Below are 22,986 nucleotides of genomic sequence, written 5' to 3'. Positions count from 1 at the left end.
TCTAGAATTCTGTATAATTTGTCCTGCTTGGTGTTGCAGAACTATTGAGTCCTGGAAAATTTCCACAAGACATTTTTCCAGGGACCATGTGAAGTTATTTAAGAGGATTATTGTTCTGGGTTTCTAGTTTGTTTGTTATCCCTAACCGTGCACAGCAGGAAACGGGGATTTCTAAACACCTGTGTGTGCTGTTGGTCGTTATCTCCATTTGTGGGTTTCAGGAGGTGGACCGGATTCCTCCCAGGACCGAAAGAGTATCCACCTCCTTTTCCGTAAGGGATCACGGTTCATGGACAAAACTGTTCAACTTTTTCAGAGTTTTGTTCCAAGTTCTCTTTTCAGGATCGTCATAGAACCCCCGATTGCCTCCAGTTGTAGTTAATTTGTGGTAATATTCCCGCGGATGGTTTTTAACGTCTCAGTGAGGTTCTTCTTCATCATTCCTGTTGCTCCAATTATCACTGCTACAATTTCGATGCTCTTCAGCTTCCAAGGTCTCTTTACGTCATTTTTTAGATCTTGGTATTTGGTCATTTTCTTTATTTCTGCGTTGTTTTTAGGCCAAAATCGCTGGATACTGATATCTCAATCAGCAATGCTGTTCCTGAGTTGTGTGTGTGTGTGTGTGTGTGTGTGTGTGTGTGTGTGTGTGTGTGTGTGTGTGTGTGTGTGTGTGTGTGTGTGTGTGTCGGCCGTAACTTTTTTTTTACCATTTGAGACATTGTCATCATATCATCACCAAAGCTTTATTATTATAATACGTAGAAGGCAAATTAAGAATTTTGTCAAAAGGTCAAAGGTCAGCATCACATAAAATCATCAATTTTCAACAAATTGACCTGAATTTGCATATTGCTTCACTGAATTGGTTAACCATTCAAAAGATAGAAGCTAATTGTTTGTTTGTTTTTAGATCAAAATGTCAAAGGTCAAGGTTGCGTAAAATCGCCAATTTTCATTTTGTATTTTTTAAAACTGTTTTCGTTATTTTGAGCATACGGAAGAAGAAGACGACGTTTGAATACAAACGGACGCGGACGGGATTTGCATTTTCAGATGCTTTCTAGCTTAATTTTTTAATGAGTTGTTATCCCCACGCTTTATTTTTTTTTTTTAAAGGAGGGGGGGGGGTGGGTGGGAGTGATGTTGTAACCGGCTCCATCTGTTGGTCCTTCATCCGTCACTCTGTCTCCTACAAAACAGTTGAGCAGAAATTCACCAAACTTGGTAGTTATGATCGCCACATGGCATGAAGGTGTAAGAGCTGTGTCAATTCGGTGCTGCCACCTGGGGTGGGGTCAAAAGGTCAAATAACAAAAAATGCAATTACGGACACATTCGTACACGTTTTTAATGAAACTTTCTATGTGCAATCAACATTGGGGGACGCATGCAACATGTAACGATTTTTTGGATTTGACCTCTGGTTCATGCCCCCGGGGTGTGGGGTCACAGGGGTCAAAACTGGAAAGAAGTAACTCAGGATTTGATATTGAGGCATTCCCGGTGAAACTTTTTTCCCATCTTTTCAACTTTCCTCTTGGTGGTAAGTGTGGGGATTCGTGATGGCTTCGATCTAGTTAGGGTTCAGGTTAGTTTGTCATGGAATGCTTTTGTCTTTTACACTTGCAACCAATTCCCCATTCCTGGAATTACCTGAAAATGGTAAAGAAAAAGTCAAGAAAGAAAATATTTCTGAGTTTATTGAAGCTGAAAATAATTCTTATATAATGACGATGTCGAAATATTGAGCAAAGTGCGTTACTTAACAGGTTAACATTCTGTGCTGGTATATTTTCCAAATGACCCTAGAGAAAGGATTCTCCCAGCAGCAGGTGTTGGCATCCAGACTGCCAACTTCCCATAACTCCGATGGCATCAAACAGAGAGCACCTCCGGCCCGGGACAGCAAAGAGCTGCTGGCTAATCCTGCTTCCTACCACTTCTGGGTGATAGAAGATGTACAGGACAGTGCTGGGAGCTGCGGTGGTGGGGCGAAGGGTCATCCGTCTCCTTGATGACGGCCCAGTCACCTCTGGCAACATGCTGGCCACCCACAGAAGCCCCCCAGCAGGTCTACTTCCCGTGTTATGCCCCACCACAGCTTGGAGCCTGTATGTCGAAGAGAAAAAGATGTGTACATTTTGGCAGGTGAGTCGCGTCTAATTATCATCTAGTCCAAGAGCACACCGAGGGAAGGTGGAGGAGATGGTTTTATGGGGTGGAGGCATGAAAAATATTTCATTATTTTTCCACTTTACTGCAGCAGCTTTTAGTCAGCAGCAATATTTATGCCGTTTACCTCCATCTCAGGGACAAGGCTCTGTCAGGTCATAGAGGGTGATTTCATAGGCTTACTTATGCACAGCTAGATTCAATTTGAACGGGACCGTTTTAAATCAAGTCAAGCTGAATTCCAATCTTGGTCACAACCTGGGCCTTGAGTCAGCGATGTCGCCATTGTGAGACCACACAGTGCCTGGGATTCGTAGGCATATGCAGGGAAACGCCGCTCTTAAGTTGGATGCAAGAGCATTCATCAGCATCTGTAATCCAGCGTCTGCAAACCGGACGCGCGATCGACCAGACTGCTGGCTGTGTCGAGAATGCGAGCAAAAAAATGTCTGCGAGCAAAAAACGTCAGCTTTGTGAGCAGCCCTTTCATGAAACAAGTTATCAAGGTCATATAAAGGTTCCTGTGATTGGGGTATTTAAATGGAAGATATTTATAGCACTTCTTCCCATAATCCCATTAAATTTATTCTCCAACTATTATGCTTGGCTGATGGGAAAAGCAATGAATCATCGATGGGGAGTCTCCACACAGCACATATGTGCCCAGACCCGCTCCGCACGTCTTCGCATCATGGTAGCATCAAGGAACTTAGCTAGGCCTCTTGGCATCATCACAGGCAGCCTTGCTACTTCATCGAACTGGTGCCAGAGGTGTAAATATTCAGGGGTGAGAACAACCAGATTAATGTCTCGGTACCCAGGAGACACGCAAGGTACAGAAGGAAGAACAGCATTAGCATCAGATAGACACCATTCATGGAACATTGCACTTTTCTCAGTTCGTGCAGCAGGTGTTGACCGTAAGAAAAACATTTTACTTTAAAAAAAAGTTCCTTTAGGCAATGTGGCAGGCCCTGGATGAAGTGGCACAATCACAGGCGAGGAGGAAAATCTCTTCCGTGTGTAATATTCCCTACTATTTAAATAATTAGACCAAGACAAACTTGGCAACACTTTGTCAAAATAGAACATACAGTCATGTGAAAAAGTAAGTACACCCCATGTAAAGTTTTGACTTTTTCAACATATTTCAACATACAGCTATTTGATCTTCATTTCCACAATATTGATAGATAAAGGTGATTATATATATATATATATATGTATATATATATATATATATATGAATGAATGAAAGGTGATATAATATAACAAATATCATGAAACATTTACATTTTGTAGTCCGTTGTATAATTTAATTAAACATAAATGCAAATTTCGCATGTGGAAAAAGTAAGTACACCCCTACATTTATCACTACTTCAAATACCTAAAATTAGAATCAGGTGCACCAGCTCAGGTGCAAATGATTAAAACATCGTTAGAGAGGATCTTGGAGGAACCTGTCTTATTTAAACCTCAGACATTTAGTTTGGTTTGCTTTTTGTTGTTGAAGTGTGCGGCGTCACTATGCCTACATCAAAAGAGCTCTCTGAGGCCTTCAGAAAGAAGGTTATACATGCCTACGAGTCTGGGAAGGGATTTAAAAAGATCTCCAAACAATTTGAAATCAATCATTCGACTGTCCGGAAGATCATCTACAAGTGGAGGAGATTCCAAACAACAACCAACTTGTTCAGGCCAGGCCGCCCCAGCAAGTTCAGCCCGAGAGCAGACCGCAAGATGCTGAAGGAAGTCTAAGAACCCCAGAATGTCATCACGGGACCTACAGGTAGCTCTTGCCACTGTTGATGTCAAAGTGCACGAGTCTACCATTAGAAAGAGGCTGCACAAATTTGATCTACATGGGAGGTGTGCCATGAGGAAACCATTGCTGTCCAGAAAGAACATCAGGGCAAGACTAAAGTTTGCCAATGAACACCTCGGCAAAGACCAGCACTTCTGGAACAATGTGATCTGGACAGATGCGTCAAAGGTAGAGCTATTTGGCCACAATACCAGAAGACATGTTTGGCGAAAACCAAAGACAGCATTTGACCACAAAAACCTGATACCAAGTGTAAAGCATGGTGGTGGAAATATTATGGTTTGGGGCAGCTTTGCTGCATCAGGGCCTGAGCAGCGCACCATCATATAATCCACTATGAATTCTTCATTGTACCAGAGGGTGCTTGAGGATAATGTGAGGCCATCTGTCGGAAAGTTGAAGCTCAACAGAAGGTGGACCTTGCAACATGACAATGACCTTAAACATACCAGTAAATCCACCAAGGAATGGCTGAAAAGAAAGAAATGGAGGATTCTGGAATGGCCAAGTCAAAGCCCGGATCTAAATCCCATCGAGGTGTTGTGGGGGGATTTGAAACTTGCTGTGCATGCAAGAAACCCCTCAAACATCGCACAGCTAAAAGAATTATGCGTGGAGGAGTGGGCAAAAATTTCTCCCAGTCGATGTCAGAGACTGGTAGACAGTTATAAGAAACGCCTACTTGAGGTTGTTTCTGCCAAAGGGGGCAATACCACCTATTAGAGCCAAGGGTGTACTTACTTTTTCCACATACGAAATTTGCATTTATGTTTATTTAAATTATACAATGGACTACAAAATGTAAATCTTTCATGATATTTGTTGTATTATATCACCTTTATCTATATATATAAAACACAGTTTGTGTGTGTGTGTGTGTGTGTGTGTGTGTGTGTGTGTGTGTTTGTGTGTAATGTTACCGATAGACTCCTAAACGGAGAGGCTTACGTGCTTGATATTTGGCATAGACATGGCCATTGAGCCTGGGACGAACATGGCCGAACTCAAAATATTTGACGATCCATATTTTTTATTCATATTTACCTCAGCGCATTTCAGCACACGGAATCAGAGCAGGTGGGCACTGATTCGCTCAGAGCGATCACGTGATGACGCTATGAATGCTATGACGCTATGAACGCTATGACGCTATGACGCTATGAAAAAAAAAATCGCTATGACGCTATGAACGCTATGAACGATATGACGCTATGACGCTATGACGCTATGACGCTATGAAACGCTATGACGCTATGAACGCTATGAACGATATGACGCTATGACGATATGACGCTATGACGCTATGAAAAAAAAAATCGCTATGACGCTATGAAACGCTATGAACGCTATGACGCTATGAACGCTATGACGCTATGAACGCTATGACGCTATGAACGATATGAACGCTATGACGCTATGAACGCTATGACGCTATGAAAAAAAAAATCGCTATGACGCTATGAAACGCTGTGAACGCTATGACGCTATGACGCTATGACGCTATGACGCTATGAAAAAAAAAATCGCTCGCTTTACCAAGGGGCTCGCTCTCCCCCCGTTCCCCTCCCCTCCCCTTCCCCCTCCCCCTCCCCCTCCCCTCCCCCGCCCGGCAATGCCGGGTACTTCTGCTAGTCTATCAATATTGTTGAAGTAAAGGTCAAATAGCTGTATGTTGAAATATGTTGAAAAAGTCAAAACTTTACATGGGGTGTACTTGATTTTTCACGTGACTGTATGTGCACAGACCGACATTCCAAATTGGAATGTTGGCATGAGATGGGACTAACTTAGGTTTTTATCCCAATGCTTTTTTTAAAGGGGCAATATTATAATCGACTTCGTATGTATGTCTGTCTGTCTGTCTATCTCTATATGTGCGGAAATTCACCAAACTTAGTAGATATGATCATTAAATCGCAATCTCTCTCACCGCTACATATTCCTGCAGGACACACAAGATCTTTCAGACCCTCTTCTGGTGAAACTACCAAAATAAAGACTCCCTGCTTGCCTTCACTCTCTTCAATCCCTCTCCTCCCTCTGGGTCTTTAAAACAGCTGTTCACCCCATCCAAAACCTTGATCTTTTCTACCCTCGTTAAGACACCCCAAATCCGCCTCTTTAAATACCCAATTTCATTCCTGAAATTACTAGTAGGGTTCATTTACTTCATACCATGTACCCCTCCCTCCTCCCCAGCCATCCCCCTTCCACAGATCTCCCGATGTCCCTGGCCTCTACTGTTGTTGTGCATGTGTGCTTCTCTCTCTCTCCCTCTTGTCTCCCGCTCCCTTTATTGTATGTTTTATGTGTCTGTGCATGTTTTCATGTTCAATGTGTTAGCTCTTACACGAGCCTCGATTCTGTATACAAAAAAAATAAATGGCAAGACGATGCAGGAGCAGTATCATTTTAGGCCCCGCCCGTTTGGGCCCTGGGGCGTGGTCATAAGGTCAAGTACCCCAAAATGCAATTACCGGCATATTTAAAAACATTTTAATTGAAATTTCGTATGTGCAATCAAAATGGGGGGGGGGGGGGCGCATGAGATATGTAACAATTTTTTGGATTTGACCTCGGTTCATGCCCCAGGGATGGGGAGTTAGGGTCACAGGGGTCAAAACAGATGATGTTTTTTACTTAAAAGTTGATATTGGGTCATTCCCTATGGAATATTTTGCCATCTTTCATCAACTTTCCTTTCGGTGGGAAGTGTGCTGATTTACGATGGCACGCCATCGATTTCACTCAAGTTAACGACTTTTGTTTGGGAAGGTGTTTTAGGTTTTACAAGAGTTATTGGGTTATCTTTTAAATGTCTCTTTAAAAGGACAAAACGGTTGATGCAAAACCTTTTTCATTTTTGTACAACTCAGTTTGACTGTGGAGGAAACATACATGACATGACCAGGTTACCAACCTGAAAAGTCTATCATGTTAGGATAAATGCTTTGGACAATAGAGTCTGAAGGACAATGTCAAGGGCACAGCCAGGCCAATGTCTCCTCTAACGAATTTGCATGGCAATTTGTATTCGGATCGAATTATATTGGCAATCGAACTTGGGAATACTGTATGTAACATATGGTGATTATTGAGGGTGTAATCACATAGATACTTAAACAAGAGATCATGGTCAGGTGCAGCCCTAGCTTCAGATCATTTACGGTATTTTTTTTCGAGGATTGGTTACCGGGGTTAAAGGGAAACATAATATTATGGATCCACAAGATTTTCCCACATTTTGACCTGCGTCTGTCAATGTCTAATTAATCCACATATTCAAACCCTGATTCATCAGATGCAATGCCCAAATATATATTCTGAAATATTTATTATTACAAATCGTTTGGGGCCCATTCTCTCATTTGCGTTTTCCTGATTATGAAATCATGACTGTGTTGTTGGAGATTAGACTTACCACGGAATTGGAGGGGGATGAGCAGGGGGCACATCACACATCAACATAATGAACATGTCAAATAATCGTTTTGCATTCCAGTAAATCTTTTAATAAAGGGACACAGAAGAGGCTTAAACACCAGAATTATGTTGTACCTGGAGACACGTGATGTAGAAAATATTTTTGTTGGTGGGGGCGAGAGATGGCCCGGGGTTGGAGGAATGTAGGAATAGTATGTTGTGCGTGCATCATGGCCTAAATTACTATTATCGGTTTCAGAATTACTCAAGTACATATAAAAGGAGCCCATCAGTTTCTCCATCGACAGTAACGCTTTATCAGAAAGGGTTTCTGCTGTCGAACAATAATACAAATGGTATCATTGGAAAGGTAATAATCGATTTACTTTGTTGGAAAGGTAATAATCGATTTACTTTGTTGGAAAGGTAACAATCGATTTATTTGTTGGAAAGGTAATAATCGATTTATTTGTTGGAAAGGTAATAATCGATTTACTTGATTGGAAAGGTAATAATCAATTTGCTAGGTTGGAAAGGTAATAATCAATTTACTAAGTTGGAAAGCTAGTAATCAATTTACTTGGTTGGAAAGCTAGTTATATATTTACTTGGTTGGAAAGGTAATAATAGATTTACTTGGTTGGAAAGCTAGTAATCAATTTACTTGGTTGGAAAGCTAGTTATATATTTACTTGGTTGGAAAGGTAATAATCGATTTACTTGGTTGGAAAGCTTGTAATCAATTTACTTTGTTGGAAAGCTAGTAATAAATTTTCTTGATGGGAAAGGTAATAATCAATTTACTTGGTTGGAAAGCTAGTAATCAATTTACTTGGTTGGAAAGGTAATAATCGATTTACTTGGTTGGAAAGGTAATAATCGATTTACTTGGTTGGAAAGCTAGTAATCAATTTACTTGGTTGGAAAGCTAGTTATATATTTACTTGGTTGGAAAGGTAATAATCGATTTACTTGGTTGGAAAGCTTGTAATCAATTTACTTTGTTGGAAAGCTAGTAATAAATTTTCTTGATGGGAAAGGTAATAATCAATTTACTTGGTTGGAAAGGTAATAATCAATTTACTTGGTTGGAAAGGTAATAATCGATTTACTTGGTTGAAAAGGTAAAAATCAATTTACTTGGTTGGAAAGCTAGTAATCAATTTACTTGGTTGGAAAGGTAATAATCGATTTACTTGGTTGAAAAGGTAAAAATCAATTTACTTGGTTGGAAAGCTAGTAATCAATTTAATTGGTTGGAAAGGTAATAATCGATTTACTTGGTTGAAAAGGTAAAAATCAATTTACTTGGTTGGTAAGCTGGTTATATATTTACTTGGTTGGAAAGCTAGTAATCAATTTACTTGGATGGAAAGGTAATAATCGATTTACTTGGTTGGAAAGGGAATAATCAATTTCCTTGGTTGGAAAGGGAATAATCGATTTACTTGGTTGGAAAGGGAATAATCGATTTACTTGGTTGGAAAGGTAATAATCGATTTACTTGGTTGGAAAGGGAATAATCGATTTACTTGGTTGGAAAGGGAATAATCGATTTACTTGGTTGGAAAGGGAATAATCGATTTACTTGGTTGGAAAGCTAGTAATCAATTTACTTGGTTGGAAAGGGAATAATCGATTTACTTCGTTGGAAAGCTAGTAATCAATTTACTTGGTTGGAAAGGTAATAATCGATTTACTTGGTTGAAAAGGTAAAAATCAATTTACTTGGTTGGAAAGGGAATAATCGATTTACTTGGTTGGAAAGCTAGTAATCAATTTACTTGGTTGGAAAGGTAATAATCGATTTACTTGGTTGGAAAGGTAATAATCAATTTACTTGGTTGGAAAGGTAATAATCAATTTACTTGGTTGGAAAGCTAGTAATCAATTTACTTGGTTGGAAAGCTAGTTATATATTTACTTGGTTGGAAAGGTAATAATCGATTTACTTGGTTGGAAAGGTAATAATCAATTTACTTGGTTGGAAAGGTAATAATCAATTTACTTGGTTGGAAAGGTAATAATCAATTTACTTGGTTGGAAAGGTAATAATCAATTTACTTGGTTGGAAAGCTAGTAATCAATTTACTTGGTTGGAAAGCTAGTTATATATTTACTTGGTTGGAAAGGTAATAATCGATTTACTTCGTTGGAAAGCAAGTAATAAATTTACTTGGTTGGAAAGCTCGTAATAAATTTTCTTGATGGGAAAGCTCGTAATCAATTTACTTGGTTGGAAAGCTAGTTATATATTTACATGGTTGGAAAGCTAGTAATCAATTTACTTGGTTGGAAAGGTAATAATCGATTTACTTTGTTGGAAAGCTTGTAATCAATTTACTTTGTTGGAAAGCTAGTAATAAATTTTCTTGATGGGAAAGGTAATAATCAATTTACTTGGTTGGAAAGCTAGTAATCAATTTGCTTGGTTGGAAAGCTAGTAATCAATTTACTTGGTTGGAAAGCGAGTAATAAATTTACTTGGTGGGAAAGGTAATAATCAATTTACTTGTTTGGAAAGCTAGTTATATATTTACTTGGTTGGAAAGCTAGTAATCAATTTACTTGGTTGGAAAGCTACTAATAAATTTTCTTGATGGGAAAGGTAATAATCAATTTACTTGGTTGGAAAGCTAGTAATCAATTTACTTGGTTGGAAAGCTAGTTATATATTTACTTGGTTGGAAAGCTAGTAATCAATTTACTTGGTTGGAAAGGTAATAATCGATTTACTTCGTTCGAAAGCTTGTAATCAATTTACTTTGTTGGAAAGCTAGTAATAAATTTTCTTGATGGGAAAGGTAATAATCAATTTACTGGGTTGGAAAGCTAGTAATCAATTTACTTGGTTGGAAAGCTAGTTATATATTTACTTGGTTGGAAAGCTAGTAATCAATTTACTTGGTTGGAAAGCTAGTAATAAATTTACTTGGTGGGAAAAGTAATAATCAATTTACTTGGTTGGAAAGCTAGTAATCAATTTAATTGGTTGGACAGGTAATTATCGATTTACTTGGTTGAAAAGGTAAAAATCAATTTACTTGGTTGGAAAGCTAGTAATCAATTTGCTTGGTTGGAAAGGTAATAATCGATTTACTTGGTTGAAAAGGTAAGAATCAATTTACTTGGTTGGAAAGCTAGTGATCAATTTACTTGGTTGGAAAGGTAATAATCGATTTACTTGGTTGAAAAGGTAAAAATCAATTTACTTGGTTGGAAAGCTGGTTATATATTTACTTGGTTGGAAAGCTCGTAATCAATTTACTTGGATGGAAAGGTAATAATCGATTTACTTGGTTGGAAAGGGAATAATCAATTTCCTTGGTTGGAAAGGGAATAATCGATTTACTTGGTTGGAAAGGGAATAATCGATTTACTTGGTTGGAAAGGGAATAATCGATTTACTTGGTTGGAAAGGGAATAATCGATTTACTTGGTTGGAAAGCTAGTAATCAATTTACTTGGTTGGAAAGGGAATAATCGATTTACTTCGTTGGAAAGCTAGTAATCAATTTACTTGGTTGGAAAGGTAATAATCGATTTACTTGGTTGAAAAGGTAAAAATCAATTTACTTGGTTGGAAAGGGAATAATCGATTTACTTGGTTGGAAAGCTAGTAATCAATTTACTTGGTTGGAAAGGTAATAATCGATTTACTTGGTTGAAAAGGTAAAAATCAATTTACTTGGTTGGAAAGCTAGTAATCAATTTACTTGGTTGGAAAGGTAATAATCGATTTACTTGGTTGAAAAGGTAAAAATCAATTTACTTGGTTGGAAAGCTAGTAATCAATTTACTTGGATGGAAAGGTAATAATCGATTTACTTCGTTGGAAAGGGAATAATCAATTTCCTTGGTTGGAAAGGGAATAATCGATTTACTTGGTTGGAAAGGGAATTATCGAGTTACTTGGTTGGAAAGGTAATAATCGATTTACTTGGTTTGGAAAGCTAGTAATCAATTTACTTGGTTGGAAAGGGAATAATCGATTTACTTGGTTGGAAAGGGAATAATCGATTTACTTGGTTGGAAAGGGAATAATCGATTTCCTTGGTTGGAAAGGGAATAATCGATTTCCTTGGTTGGAAAGGGAATAATCGATTTACTTGGTTGGAAAGGGAATAATCGATTTACTTGGTTGGAAAGGGAATAATCGATTTCCTTGGTTGGAAAGGGAATAATCGATTTACTTGGTTGGAAAGGGAATAATCGATTTACTTGGTTGGAAAGGGAATAATCGATTTACTTGGTTGGAAAGCTAGTAATCAATTTACTTGGTTGGAAAGGGAATAATCGATTTACTTGGTTGGAAAGGGAATAATCGATTTACTTGGTTGGAAAGGGAATAATCGATTTCCTTGGTTGGAAAGGGAATAATCAATTTCCTTGGTTGGAAAGGGAATAATCGATTTCCTTGGTTGGAAAGGTAATAATCGATTTCCTTGGTTGGAAAGGGAATAATCGATTTACTTGGTTGGAAAGGTAATAATCGATTTACTTGGTTGAAAAGGTAAAAATCAATTTACTTGGTTGGAAAGCTAGTAATCAATTTACTTGGTTGGAAAGGTAATAATCGATTTACTTGGTTGAAAAGGTAAAAATCAATTTACTTGGTTGGTAAGCTGGTTATATATTTACTTGGTTGGAAAGCTAGTAATCAATTTACTTGGATGGAAAGGTAATAATCGATTTACTTGGTTGGAAAGGGAATAATCAATTTCCTTGGTTGGAAAGGGAATAATCGATTTACTTGGTTGGAAAGGGAATAATCGATTTACTTGGTTGGAAAGGTAATAATCAATTTACTTGTTTGGAAAGGTAATAATCAATTTACTTGGTTGGAAAGGTAATAATCAATTTACTTGGTTGGAAAGGTAATAATCAATTTACTTGGTTGGAAAGGTAATAATCGATTTACTTGGCTGGAAAGGTAATAATCAATTTACTTGGTTGGAAAGGTAATAATCAATTTACTTGGTTGGAAAGGTAATAATCAATTTACTTGGTTGGAAAGGTAATAATCGATTTACTTGGTTGGAAAGGTAATAATCAATTTACTTGGTTGGAAAGGTAATAATCAATTTACTTGGTTGGAAAGCTAGTAATCAATTTACTTGGTTGGAAAGCTAGTTATATATTTACTTGGTTGGAAAGGTAATAATCGATTTACTTGGTTGGAAAGGTAATAATCAATTTACTTGGTTGGAAAGGTAATAATCAATTTACTTGGTTGGAAAGGTAATAATCAATTTACTTGGTTGGAAAGGTAATAATCAATTTACTTGGTTGGAAAGCTAGTAATCAATTTACTTGGTTGGAAAGCTAGTTATATATTTACTTGGTTGGAAAGGTAATAATCGATTTACTTCGTTGGAAAGCAAGTAATAAATTTACTTGGTTGGAAAGCTCGTAATAAATTTTCTTGATGGGAAAGCTAGTAATCAATTTACTTGGTTGGAAAGCTAGTTATATATTTACTTGGTTGGAAAGCTAGTAATCAATTTACTTGGTTGGAAAGGTAATAATCGATTTACTTTGTTGGAAAGCTTGTAATCAATTTACTTTTTTGGAAAGCTAGTAATAAATTTTCTTGATGGGAAAGGTAATAATCAATTTACTTGGTTGGAAAGCTAGTAATCAATTTACTTGGTTGGAAAGGTAATAATCGATTTACTTCGTTGGAAAGCTTGTAATCAATTTACTTTGTTGGAAAGCTAGTAATCAATTTACTTGGTTGGAAAGCGAGTTATATATTTACTTGGTTGGAAAGCTAGTAATCAATTTACTTGGTTGGAAAGCTAGTAATAAATTTACTTGGTGGGAAAGGTAATAATCAATTTACTTGGTTGGAAAGCTAGTTATATATTTACTTGGTTGGAAAGCTAGTAATCAATTTACTTGGTTGGAAAGCTAGTAATAAATTTTCTTGATGGGAAAGGTAATAATCAATTTACTTGGTTGGAAAGCTAGTAATCGATTTGCTTGGTTGGAAAGCTAGTAATCAATTTACTTGGTTGGAAAGCGAGTAATAAATTTACTTGGTGGGAAAGGTAATAATCAATTATTTGGTTGGAAAGCTAGTTATATATTTACTTGGTTGGAAAGCTAGTAATCAATTTACTTGGTTGGAAAGCTACTAATAAATTTTCTTGATGGGAAAGGTAATAATCAATTTACTTGGTTGGAAAGGTAATAATCAATTTACTTGGTTGGAAAGCTAGTAATCAATTTACTTGGTTGGAAAGCTAGTTATATATTTACTTGGTTGGAAAGGTAATAATCGATTTACTTGGTTGGAAAGGGAATAATCAATTTCCTTGGTTGGAAAGGGAATAATCGATTTACTTGGTTGGAAAGGGAATAATCGATTTACTTGGTTGGAAAGGTAATAATCGATTTACTTGGTTGGAAAGGTATTAATCGATTTACTTGGTTGGAAAGGTAATAATCAATTTACTTGGTTGGAAAGGTAATAATCAATTTACTTGGTTGGAAAGGTAATAATCAATTTACTTGGTTGGAAAGGTAATAATCAATTTACTTGGTTGGAAAGGTAATAATCAATTTACTTGGTTGGAAAGGTAATAATCGATTTACTTGGTTGGAAAGGTAATAATCAATTTACTTGGTTGGAAAGGTAATAATCAATTTACTTGGTTGGAAAGGTAATAATCAATTTACTTGGTTGGAAAGGTAATAATCGATTTACTTGGTTGGAAAGGTAATAATCAATTTACTTGGTTGGAAAGGTAATAATCAATTTACTTGGTTGGAAAGCTAGTAATCAATTTACTTGGTTGGAAAGCTAGTTATATATTTACTTGGTTGGAAAGGTAATAATCGATTTACTTGGTTGGAAAGGTAATAATCAATTTACTTGGTTGGAAAGGTAATAATCAATTTACTTGGAAAGAAAGTTGGAGTAAAATTAGAAATGACAAAGGATGAAGGAGTTATAGATGCACCATACATGAGAACTGAGCCACACTTTATATCTTCATATCAAGATTTTAAAACATCAGGAGTCTATGATGAACTTATTAAACAAGAGCAAGATGTGGATAATTCAATCGTAGGAAGTGGATTCAATATAGGAAAAATTATTTACATAGACATTCATATTCTTAAATCAGATCCTCTAAAAGCTTCTTCTTACATTGATTTACCCAGTGTTATCAAAAATAGAAAAGCAGTTATCAATATCAAAAATAAAGACAATAAATGTTTTCTCTGGTCTATTTTAGCACACTTACATCCTCCACATTTTCATGATGAAAGAGTATCTCATTATAAAAAATATGAGAATACATTAAATACGAAAGATCTAAAGTTTCCGATGACTTTAAATGATATTCCTAAATTTGAAAAGATGAATAATTTATCAGTTAATGTTTATGGTCTAACAGAAACAAACAACATTCAGGTTTTAAAGCTTTCTGACAATTGTAAACAAACTCATATTAATCTTCTATATTTTAATTCAGACGAAAATTCACATTATACATACATCAAAGATATTGCTAAATTAATAAAACCACAAGTCTGTAAGAGAACAAATAAAATATATATTTGTTTGCGTTGTCTTAACTTCTTCAATTCACAAGAAAGATTAGATAAACATTCAAATTATTGTGGCGAACATAAATCAACGGTAATCAATATGCCTAAAGAAGGCTCAAAGATCACATTCAAAGATGAAAATAAAAAGATCAAACATCCATTTGTTATATATGCTGATTTTGAAAGTATTTTAGAAAAAATTGATACTGCTTCTCAAGATCCAAAAGAATCATACACAAATAAATATCAAAAACATACTCCTTGTGGTTTTTGTTATTATATCAAATCATCCGTTGGTGATAAATATAACAAGTTAGAGATGTATAGAGGCTCAAATACCCCAGAGGAGTTTGTGAAACGACTAGAAAAAGACTGTGTTCGATTAACCAAGATAATGAGAGAAACCAATAAACCAATGTCCTTAACAAGTAAAGAAAAAAGGGAATTTATAAAAAACAATGTCTGTCATATTTGTGAGGAGAAAATTGGTAAAGGTCTAAAGGTTAGAGACCATTGTCATCTCACTGGTAAATATAGAGGTCCGGCTCATCAAAGTTGTAATATTAATTATCAACTCCCCTCTTTCATTCCTGTCTTTCTTCATAACAACGCTCATTATGATACACATCTATTTATCAAGGAACTCTCAAAGACTTCTGGAAGTATCTCAGCAATTCCAAACACGGATCAGAAATACATTTCATTCACAAAAACAATTCACACATCTCCTATTACTCATATCAGATTTCTTGATACATTTAAATTCATGGCAAGTCCATTGGTTAACTTGGTTCAAAATCTAAAAGAGTTTCCATGTCTTTCAGAGTATTTTTTAGATAAAGATTTTCTAACACAAAAGGGAATTTACCCCTATGACTATATGGACTCATTTGAGAGATTCAATGAAACACAACTTCCTTCAAAAGAAAATTTCTATAACAAATTAAATAATAGTCATATATCTGATAAAGATTATGTACACGCACAAAATGTTTGGGAAAAATATAACATCAAGAATCTTGGCGAGTATCACGATTTGTATCTCAAAACTGATGTGCTTTTATTGGCCGATGTATTTGAAGCCTTTAGATCTGTTTGTCGCACTGGATATGGATTGGATCCTGCTCACTACTACACAGCACCTGGATTGGCCTGGAGTGCGATGTTGAAAATGACAAAACAAGATTTGGATTTGATAACCGATGTTGATATGCTTTTGATGATTGAAAAGGCAAAAAGAGGTGGAATTTCACAAGTCTGCTCGAGTAGATACGCAAAAGCAAATAACAAATATCTTCCAAATTATGATCCAACGAAAGAGAGTTCTTACTTGATGTACTATGACGCGAACAACCTGTATGGCTGGGCAATGTCTCAGGCTCTTCCTTATGGAAAACTTAGATGGGTAAAGGAAAAAGACTACAAAAACGTTTTACAAGATGTATGTATCTCTACACAAAAAGAATTGGATGAAGAAAAAGTTGGTTATTATTTTGAAATTGATTTAAAATATCCAGAGGAACTCCATAACCTACACAAAGATCTCCCATTTGCTTGTGAGAAAGAAAGTCCAAAGAAAGAATGGTTGAGTGATTATCAACGATCGTTTGATATAGGTGAATCAACAGAAAAATTACTTACTACATTATATAACAAGAAAAATTATGTTCTACACCAAAGAAATTTGCGACAATATTTATCAAAAGGTCTAAGAGTAGAGAAGATCCATAGGGTTCTAAAGTTCAATCAAAGTCATTGGTTAAAGGGGTACATTGATTTTAATACACAAAGAAGAACAGAGTCAAAAACAGATTTTGAGAAAGACTTTTATAAATTGATGAATAATGCGGTCTTTGGTAAGACTATGGAGAATGTGAGGAAAAGACAAAATATCAGACTATCAACATCTTGGGAACAAGCATCAAAATTAATTAATAGACCGAGTTTTACTCGAGCTGAGGTCTTTACTGAGAACTTTTGTGCGATCCATTTGATTAAAGAGAGTATTGAAATGAACAAACCTATTTATATTGGAACAACAATTCTTGATTTATCAAAGTCATTAATGTATGATTACTTTTATAATAACTTGAGGAAGAAATATCAAAATGATGTTAATCTACTTTATATGGATACAGATAGTTTTATTTTGAAAATTAATACCAACGATGTTTATTCAGACATGAAAAGAGACATTAATATCTATGACACGAGTAATTACAGTCCAGAGAGTGAGTTGTTCTCTTCTAAAAATAAAAAGGTGATTGGAAAGTTCAAGGATGAATTAGGAGGAAATGTTATGAGTGAATTTGTGGGATTGAGGTCAAAGGCTTATGCTTATAAATACATTGTGAATAACGTTGAAAAGACTGATAAGAAGTTAAAAGGTGTAAAGAAAAATGTTATTAAAGAAACAATAAACTTTAAGGATTATTATAACTGTTTAACAACAAAGAAAGAAGAGTTTAGAAAGATTAATGGAATAAGAAGTTATAAACATCAATTATATTCAGAAGAGATAAATAAGAAAGCATTGGGGGCTTTTGATGATAAGAGGTTTATTTTAGAAAATGGAATTGATAGTCTCCCTTATGGTTATATAAGTATATAAGTGATAAGATATATATAAGTGATAAGATATATATAAGTGATAAGATATACATAAGTGATAAGATATATATAAGTGATAAGATATATATAAGTGATAAGTTAAAAGGGGGGGGGGGGGGGTTGGGGATTTTAACGGGCTACCGCCGCCTTTTTTACTATTATATAAATGATAGAACCAAGTATCAACCAGACTAAAGAGTGGAGGTGTAATCAACCTTGGTATATAAATGGAAAACATAATGAATGTGAAAAATATCAAATAGGTATAATTGAAAAGGCAACTGGTAAAAAAGTTCACAAAACAAATAAGAGAATTAATTTAAATACCGGTGAATTGGGTAAAAAAGATGGAAATATTTTTGAGTGGACGGAAAACTTTGATGGTTGTCAGGAAAATATATACTTTAATTTAAAAATGGTATGTGGCACTGGAGGCGCTCAAATAAGAACATTGAGGGAGGTTTACCATTTTATCTTAGCTCAGTTAAAATATCTTAATAAAGAACCAAACTCAAACATATTTTTTGTTAATATATTAGATGGTGAAGAGAGTTGTAGGAGAATTAAATTATTTCCCACGCATAAACAAATATTTGTAGGGTCGTTGTTTGAGTGGGTTATATTCACCAGATGATATTAAGAGTAAAAGGTTAAAAGGTCCATGAGGTCAGAAGGATCACAGGTGTTTAAGTGGTCTAATGAATAAGGATAACATGTCAAAAGGTTAGAAGGTTCGTAAAGAACAGGGTGAGAGAAATATAGGTGTTTAGGGGCAATGAGGGAGGGAAAGAATTAATATGGAAGTGAATGGGTCAATGTTTGAGTGGGTCAAAGATTAATCTGCCAGATGATATGTAGAAGAAGGATGATAGGTCTATAAGAGAAAACAAATATTTGTAGTGTTTGAGTGGTCTAATGAACAACATTAAGGATAGGTACTACAGACAAAAGGTTCATAAAGATGAGGGTGGGATAAATAGAGGTGTTTATGATTTTTGAAAAAGACAAGGGGGTAAATGACATTAGATAGGGATTTCCCATGTTAAACGGAGGTGTCCCAGAAGCAACATTATTACACTACTAGCTTGTAATCAATTTACTTTGTTGGAAAGCTAGTAATCAATTTACTTGGTTGGAAAGCGAGTTATATATTTACTTGGTTGGAAAGCTAGTAATCAATTTACTTGGTTGGAAAGCTAGTAATAAATTTACTTGGTGGGAAAGGTAATAATCAATTTACTTGGTTGGAAAGCTAGTTATATATTTACTTGGTTGGAAAGCTAGTAATCAATTTACTTGGTTGGAAAGCTAGTAATAAATTTTCTTGATGGGAAAGGTAATAATCAATTTACTTGGTTGGAAAGCTAGTAATCAATTTGCTTGGTTGGAAAGCTAGTAATCAATTTACTTGGTTGGAAAGCGAGTAATAAATTTACTTGGTGGGAAAGGTAATAATCAATTTACTTGTTTGGAAAGCTAGTTATATATTTACTTGGTTGGAAAGCTAGTAATCAATTTACTTGGTTGGAAAGCTACTAATAAATTTTCTTGATGGGAAAGGTAATAATCAATTTACTTGGTTGGAAAGCTAGTAATCAATTTACTTGGTTGGAAAGCTAGTTATATATTTACTTGGTTGGAAAGCTAGTAATCAATTTACTTGGTTGGAAAGGTAATAATCGATTTACTTCGTTCGAAAGCTTGTAATCAATTTACTTTGTTGGAAAGCTAGTAATAAATTTTCTTGATGGGAAAGGTAATAATCAATTTACTGGGTTGGAAAGCTAGTAATCAATTTACTTGGTTGGAAAGCTAGTTATATATTTACTTGGTTGGAAAGCTAGTAATCAATTTACTTGGTTGGAAAGCTAGTAATAAATTTACTTGGTGGGAAAAGTAATAATCAATTTACTTGGTTGGAAAGCTAGTAATCAATTTAATTGGTTGGACAGGTAATTATCGATTTACTTGGTTGAAAAGGTAAAAATCAATTTACTTGGTTGGAAAGCTAGTAATCAATTTGCTTGGTTGGAAAGGTAATAATCGATTTACTTGGTTGAAAAGGTAAGAATCAATTTACTTGGTTGGAAAGCTAGTGATCAATTTACTTGGTTGGAAAGGTAATAATCGATTTACTTGGTTGAAAAGGTAAAAATCAATTTACTTGGTTGGAAAGCTGGTTATATATTTACTTGGTTGGAAAGCTCGTAATCAATTTACTTGGATGGAAAGGTAATAATCGATTTACTTGGTTGGAAAGGGAATAATCAATTTCCTTGGTTGGAAAGGGAATAATCGATTTACTTGGTTGGAAAGGGAATAATCGATTTACTTGGTTGGAAAGGGAATAATCGATTTACTTGGTTGGAAAGGGAATAATCGATTTACTTGGTTGGAAAGCTAGTAATCAATTTACTTGGTTGGAAAGGGAATAATCGATTTACTTCGTTGGAAAGCTAGTAATCAATTTACTTGGTTGGAAAGGTAATAATCGATTTACTTGGTTGAAAAGGTAAAAATCAATTTACTTGGTTGGAAAGGGAATAATCGATTTACTTGGTTGGAAAGCTAGTAATCAATTTACTTGGTTGGAAAGGTAATAATCGATTTACTTGGTTGAAAAGGTAAAAATCAATTTACTTGGTTGGAAAGCTAGTAATCAATTTACTTGGTTGGAAAGGTAATAATCGATTTACTTGGTTGAAAAGGTAAAAATCAATTTACTTGGTTGGAAAGCTAGTAATCAATTTACTTGGATGGAAAGGTAATAATCGATTTACTTCGTTGGAAAGGGAATAATCAATTTCCTTGGTTGGAAAGGGAATAATCGATTTACTTGGTTGGAAAGGGAATTATCGAGTTACTTGGTTGGAAAGGTAATAATCGATTTACTTGGTTTGGAAAGCTAGTAATCAATTTACTTGGTTGGAAAGGGAATAATCGATTTACTTGGTTGGAAAGGGAATAATCGATTTACTTGGTTGGAAAGGGAATAATCGATTTCCTTGGTTGGAAAGGGAATAATCGATTTCCTTGGTTGGAAAGGGAATAATCGATTTACTTGGTTGGAAAGGGAATAATCGATTTACTTGGTTGGAAAGGGAATAATCGATTTCCTTGGTTGGAAAGGGAATAATCGATTTACTTGGTTGGAAAGGGAATAATCGATTTACTTGGTTGGAAAGGGAATAATCGATTTACTTGGTTGGAAAGCTAGTAATCAATTTACTTGGTTGGAAAGGGAATAATCGATTTACTTGGTTGGAAAGGGAATAATCGATTTACTTGGTTGGAAAGGGAATAATCGATTTCCTTGGTTGGAAAGGGAATAATCAATTTCCTTGGTTGGAAAGGGAATAATCGATTTCCTTGGTTGGAAAGGTAATAATCGATTTCCTTGGTTGGAAAGGGAATAATCGATTTACTTGGTTGGAAAGGTAATAATCGATTTACTTGGTTGAAAAGGTAAAAATCAATTTACTTGGTTGGAAAGCTAGTAATCAATTTACTTGGTTGGAAAGGTAATAATCGATTTACTTGGTTGAAAAGGTAAAAATCAATTTACTTGGTTGGTAAGCTGGTTATATATTTACTTGGTTGGAAAGCTAGTAATCAATTTACTTGGATGGAAAGGTAATAATCGATTTACTTGGTTGGAAAGGGAATAATCAATTTCCTTGGTTGGAAAGGGAATAATCGATTTACTTGGTTGGAAAGGGAATAATCGATTTACTTGGTTGGAAAGGTAATAATCAATTTACTTGTTTGGAAAGGTAATAATCAATTTACTTGGTTGGAAAGGTAATAATCAATTTACTTGGTTGGAAAGGTAATAATCAATTTACTTGGTTGGAAAGGTAATAATCGATTTACTTGGCTGGAAAGGTAATAATCAATTTACTTGGTTGGAAAGGTAATAATCAATTTACTTGGTTGGAAAGGTAATAATCAATTTACTTGGTTGGAAAGGTAATAATCGATTTACTTGGTTGGAAAGGTAATAATCAATTTACTTGGTTGGAAAGGTAATAATCAATTTACTTGGTTGGAAAGCTAGTAATCAATTTACTTGGTTGGAAAGCTAGTTATATATTTACTTGGTTGGAAAGGTAATAATCGATTTACTTGGTTGGAAAGGTAATAATCAATTTACTTGGTTGGAAAGGTAATAATCAATTTACTTGGTTGGAAAGGTAATAATCAATTTACTTGGTTGGAAAGGTAATAATCAATTTACTTGGTTGGAAAGCTAGTAATCAATTTACTTGGTTGGAAAGCTAGTTATATATTTACTTGGTTGGAAAGGTAATAATCGATTTACTTCGTTGGAAAGCAAGTAATAAATTTACTTGGTTGGAAAGCTCGTAATAAATTTTCTTGATGGGAAAGCTAGTAATCAATTTACTTGGTTGGAAAGCTAGTTATATATTTACTTGGTTGGAAAGCTAGTAATCAATTTACTTGGTTGGAAAGGTAATAATCGATTTACTTTGTTGGAAAGCTTGTAATCAATTTACTTTTTTGGAAAGCTAGTAATAAATTTTCTTGATGGGAAAGGTAATAATCAATTTACTTGGTTGGAAAGCTAGTAATCAATTTACTTGGTTGGAAAGGTAATAATCGATTTACTTCGTTGGAAAGCTTGTAATCAATTTACTTTGTTGGAAAGCTAGTAATCAATTTACTTGGTTGGAAAGCGAGTTATATATTTACTTGGTTGGAAAGCTAGTAATCAATTTACTTGGTTGGAAAGCTAGTAATAAATTTACTTGGTGGGAAAGGTAATAATCAATTTACTTGGTTGGAAAGCTAGTTATATATTTACTTGGTTGGAAAGCTAGTAATCAATTTACTTGGTTGGAAAGCTAGTAATAAATTTTCTTGATGGGAAAGGTAATAATCAATTTACTTGGTTGGAAAGCTAGTAATCGATTTGCTTGGTTGGAAAGCTAGTAATCAATTTACTTGGTTGGAAAGCGAGTAATAAATTTACTTGGTGGGAAAGGTAATAATCAATTATTTGGTTGGAAAGCTAGTTATATATTTACTTGGTTGGAAAGCTAGTAATCAATTTACTTGGTTGGAAAGCTACTAATAAATTTTCTTGATGGGAAAGGTAATAATCAATTTACTTGGTTGGAAAGCTAGTAATCAATTTACTTGGTTGGAAAGCTAGTTATATATTTACTTGGTTGGAAAGCTAGTAATCAATTTACTTGGTTGGAAAGGTAATAATCGATTTACTTCGTTCGAAAGCTTGTAATCAATTTACTTTGTTGGAAAGCTAGTAATAAATTTTCTTGATGGGAAAGGTAATAATCAATTTACTGGGTTGGAAAGCTAGTAATCAATTTACTTGGTTGGAAAGCTAGTTATATATTTACTTG

This window comes from Myxine glutinosa, chromosome 6 (genome assembly GCF_964187855.1).
Source record: "Myxine glutinosa chromosome 6, kmMyxGlut1.1, whole genome shotgun sequence".
Taxonomy (NCBI): domain Eukaryota; kingdom Metazoa; phylum Chordata; class Myxini; order Myxiniformes; family Myxinidae; genus Myxine; species Myxine glutinosa.
This window is presented reverse-complemented; position numbering follows the sequence as displayed.